Below are 5,000 nucleotides of genomic sequence, written 5' to 3'. Positions count from 1 at the left end.
ATAAATATGGTTCTGGCCAAAAATGCAATTAGGATTTGAGAGATAAGAGAGCACATCTTGAATAATGACACCATATTTAACAATATCAATGCTGTAAGCCTGTCGACCATACAACGCATCCTCCAACAGCACCAAGTGACGATGAAACAACTTTACAAGGTGCCATTTGAGAGAAACTCTGACAGAGTCAAGAATCTGCGACATGACTTTGTAGAGGTCGAGGTATGTATGCAACACTACTTCCAGTACTTCAGACATACCATATTTACTGATCTGTATATTATTATTATGTATAGTATTGGAGATGGATGCCAATGTAATTCGCCATGAATTTATTTATGTGGATGAGGTTGGCTTCAACCTCACCAAATCCAGGCACCGCGGAAGAAATGTAATAGGACAGAGGGCAATTACCAATGTCCCTGGACAGCGTGGGGGTAATATAACTATGTGTGCTGCCATCACCCAAAACGGGGTCCTCCATCACAATGCCACACTGGGTCCCTCCAACACCGGCCATATGCTCACTTTTCTGGATGCAATTTACACAATACTTGTCCTTGATCCAGACCAGGAGCCTGCTAGGTTTGTGGTTATATGGGACAATGTTAGTGTTCACCAGGCTGTTCTGGTCCAAAGCTGGTTTGCCACCCATCCACAATTAGTAGTTTCGTACCTACCCCCGTATTTACCTTTTCTAAATCCTATAGAGGAATTCTTCTCAGCCTGGCGCTGGAAAGTCTATGATCACCAACCCTATGCCCACATGGCGCTTCTCCGGGCAATGGAGGAAGCATGTTGGGACGTAGAGGTTGCCTCTCTCCAAGGTTGGATATACCATGCAAGGAGACACTTCCCTCATTGTTTGGCAAGAGAAAACGTATCTTGTGATGTGGATGAAGTATTGTGGCCTGACCCAGCCGGGAGAAGAGATAAAGCATAGCTTAGGACTGGTGACCCCCCCACCACCAATTCCTGGACTGCCCACCTGGGACCCCACACACACAATTGTGATCTTTATTGTATTCTAAAGAATATACTTTTGGTTTGCATATGTTCATGGTTTTGTTGTATGCAACTGTATACAAAAGTAATTTTTGGCCTGATGAATATTTTCTGTTTCTACATTGCACTGGTGTTTACAGTGTACTTTATACCCCTCTCAGCAGATTACTTTCACTGTAGAACATTGTATTGTAATGTAGATATAAGCCTATGAAAGACAAAAGAGCTTTAGATTTAGAACAACAGTGTGTACACGGTATGTCCAAAAATGTATTATTATGAAAAACGTGTTTGCCATTTGATGCAAATGCTTCATTTTGAGATTGTGATGATGGCTGAGCGTTACTGAGCAGCTTCCAACTGAGCTTGAAGACGTAGATGTGACGTGAGCAACCTGTCTGAAAGTTGGAAGTCTTCTGGTAGCTGTGCCAAGAGAAATCTCAATCATTCCCAATCTAGCAGAGACGGAGAGCGTAGGTATATGTAAGGAGATAACATAGACACAGGCTAATTATTGATCACTAAAATGATAGTTAACATTAGTAATTAAACTTAAACAGCTAATGGAAGTCCAAACTGCCTGAGAGCTTCTCCTGTACTATACGGTAATTCCTCTACTATGAGACAGTAAGTCTCGTGGTTATGACCCAATCGTTAGCCTATTTTTATAAAAACGTCTGCTACGGAGCCATAACGTGAGCTACAAGGTAATGGAGCCTTTTATACATTGTCGTGTTTCCCAGCATGCCCCTGGGTCCGCCTGGGTCTGCAGCCGCCGTGATCTCGCGAGGTCATCGTTGACCATGTGATCTCGTGAGGTCATCGCTGACCACGTGATCTCGCGAGGTCATCGTTGACCACGTGATCTCGTGAGGTCATCGTTGCCCATGTGATCTCGTGAGGTCATCGCTGACCACGTGATCTCGCGAGGTCATCGTTGACCATGTGATCTCGTGAGGTCATCGCTGACCACGTGATCTCGTGAGGTCATCGTTGACCACGTGTGCATGATGTCAGAGCAAGTCGGACACAAGTCTACCCAGCATGCATTGGGCGGCGATCGCCGGTGATCGATTCTGCACAGACCTGGCTCACCTACAACGAGCCTAGTGATCTGTTGAGTGAGGGATTGTGGGTAATGTAGTTACCTGTGGCACAGAGAGCAACAGAAACCCGACTCCTTCTCTTCTTCTCCTCCTTCTTTCTTTCTGCTGGGTCTCTTCTTCTTCTTCTTCTTCTCTGTGACGCTCTGACTGCAAACACACACACTCACAAATAGGCGTTCTGATTGGCCGGGAGACCTTTCAAACAGCAAATAAACAGGAAGCACCAACGACAACAGCAGCTATATACATAGTATACTATACACAGTATATTATACACATAGTATATAATACACATAGTATATTAAAGAGATAGTATATTATACACATAGTATATTAAAGAGATAGTATATAATACACATAGTATATTAGTAAACCAGTTTAAATAATATTGTGATTCAGTGAAGAACCCAAGCAAATCCACTCTTATTGATGTCATTCTAACTAATAATCCCCATAAATTCACCCACATAGGAATTTTTCCAGATGACGTCAGTGATCACTGTGCTGTAGCAGCTATACAAAATTGTAAGATTCCAAAAGTAAAACCTAGAATTATTAAAAAAAGGAGTTTTAAGAACTTTGATATTCAAGGTTTTTTGCATGATGTGTCTGCATGTGACTGGGATAAATTGGTTTTAATATCTGATGTGAATTCTGCTTGGCAGTATTTCCATACAATATTTTTAAAGGTGATAAATAAACATGCACCAATTAAGAAATTTAGAGTGAAGGGCCGCAATAATCCTTGGTTCACCGAGGAATTGTCTAAACTTTTTCATGAAAGGAATTCAGCCTGGGCCAGAGCTAGAAAAACTGGCCAAGATAAGGACAGGGTGGATTATAGAGCCCTGAGAAATAGATGCACAGCCCTAGTTCGCAAGGCGAAATCTGAATTTTATCTTAATGAAACAACAAGAAATTTAAATAATCCAACTAAGTTCTGGAAAACCATTAAGTCGTTGTCCCCTACTCAATCATCTAGTGGTTTCCAGAACCAATTACCAATAAATGAAAGGCAAATAATCAATAGAACTGAGATGGTAACTTGCTTTAACAAGCATTTTGTGTCAGCTGGATCTATATTCAATGGATCTTCTGATCAAAATCTTTTGAATGTATCTAACACAATGGGAGATTATAGTCCTAGATTCAATTTTACAGCTATTACGAGTCATGAGGTCTTAATGACCCTGAAAAAATTGGATACTCGTAAATCTGCAGGGCCTGATGAGATTGAAGGTATACTTTTAAAATTTGCAGCAGAAATCATTGCTGACCCTTTGACATGTATTTTAAATGTATCTCTTGAACAGAATATTGTTCCTGAAGATTGGAAATCTGCTCTGGTTCTACCAATGTTGAAAGGTAGTGACCTTTCTAATTTGGACAATTACCGTCCAATATCTAAATTATCAGTGATAACTAAGATTTTGGAATCTATCGTCAGTGAGCAATTAAAACAGTTTCTTGTTGATAATAATATTCTATCTGTCTTTCAATCTGGCTTTAGAAAAAATCATAGTACTGCCACCGCCACTATGAAAGTACTTAATAATATAATTAGTGCTTTAGACGATCGTAAATCATGTGCTGCATTATTTATTGATTTAACAAGAGCCTTTGATACAGTCAATCATGTTATCTTATTATCACGGTTGGCTTGCATTGGTCTCTCTGATGCTGCTATTGGTTGGGTCAGTAGCTATTTAAATAACAGATGTCAACATGTACTTCTAAATGACTACATGTCTGAGAAACTTACTGTTAACTCTGGTGTGCCACAGGGCTCTATTTTGGGGCCCTTGCTTTTTACAATATATATTAATAACCTCAGTGAAAATGTTATGAATGCCAATATACACCTGTATGCTGATGATACCATTATCTACTGTTCTGCAAAATCACCTGTTGAGACAATTTTAAAGCTACAAAAAGCATTTGAAAATATTCAGCTCAATTTACATGCATTAAAGCTAGTTCTTAATGATAAGAAAACTAAATATATGTTTTTTAACAGAACCCGTAAGCCTGGACCTTTCCTGCCTCATCTCCACACATTACAGGGCAGGCCAATAGAACTAGTTCCCTCTTACAAATACCTGGGATTTATATTGGAGAAAGACATGTCTTTGAAATTGCATATTGAGCAGTTAGTCATTAAATCGAAATTAAAGTTGGGCTTTTACTTCAGAAACAGTTCCTGCTTCACACAGAAAGTCAAGAAAAAGTTGGTTGAATCTACCTTCTTGCCAATTTTAGATTATGGAGATGTGTTTTATAGACACTCCACAATGTCCCTGTTGAAATCTTTGGATTCTGTGTATCACTCAGCACTGAGATTTATAACCCAAAGTACTCTACCCATCATTGTGTATTATATGAGATGGTTGGTTGGCCATCACTCAACACAAGAAGGCTCAAACATTGGTTGAGCTTTGTGTACAAATCAATAACTGGACACACTCCTTCATATTAACTACACTCTTAACACCTAGTAGATCTAAATACAATCAAAGATCAAGTAGATACTACTGGATGATGTTCCACAAACTAAAACAGAGCTTGGAAAAACTGCTTTCAGTTACAGTGCTCCAACTTCATGGAATGAGCTACAAAATCAGCTAAAACTGCAGGTTTTAATTTCACATAGTACTGACTTGAAGTCCTGCCTACATCAAATATACCAACATGTCTGCACCTGTTTTTAAAATGTGATTTTCTGTTTTTATTTCTTATGTATTATTGCTGTCCATCCCTGTCTGTCTGTTACTTGTTGTCTGTTAAAGTGGATCCTCTATGTGCTGCCTTCTTGGCCAGGGATCACTTGTAAAAGAGATTTTAATCTCAATGTGATTTTTTCCCTGGTAAAAAAAATGTTAAATAAAATAT

General features: G+C 39.3%; 2 long non-coding RNA genes across 2 annotated transcripts in view; one reads left to right on the top strand and one right to left on the bottom strand.

Annotated features, from left to right (window-relative positions):
* Positions 1 to 5,000, top strand: part of LOC118495833 — a 145,288-nt gene that overhangs the window by 120,199 nt on the left and 20,089 nt on the right. The gene's annotated exons all lie outside the window — the stretch shown is intronic.
* Positions 1,984 to 5,000, bottom strand: part of LOC118495829 — a 6,080-nt gene continuing 3,063 nt past the window's right edge. The window contains exon 3 of the long non-coding RNA XR_004898272.1: positions 1,984 to 2,258. This is a non-coding gene — a long non-coding RNA (uncharacterized LOC118495829). The remainder of the gene's footprint in view (positions 2,259 to 5,000) is intronic.

This window comes from Sander lucioperca, chromosome 9 (assembly GCF_008315115.2).
Source record: "Sander lucioperca isolate FBNREF2018 chromosome 9, SLUC_FBN_1.2, whole genome shotgun sequence".
NCBI classification, from domain to species: domain Eukaryota; kingdom Metazoa; phylum Chordata; class Actinopteri; order Perciformes; family Percidae; genus Sander; species Sander lucioperca.
The sequence above is the reverse complement of the archived record's forward strand: the minus strand, read 5'-3'. Positions and strand labels throughout refer to the sequence as shown.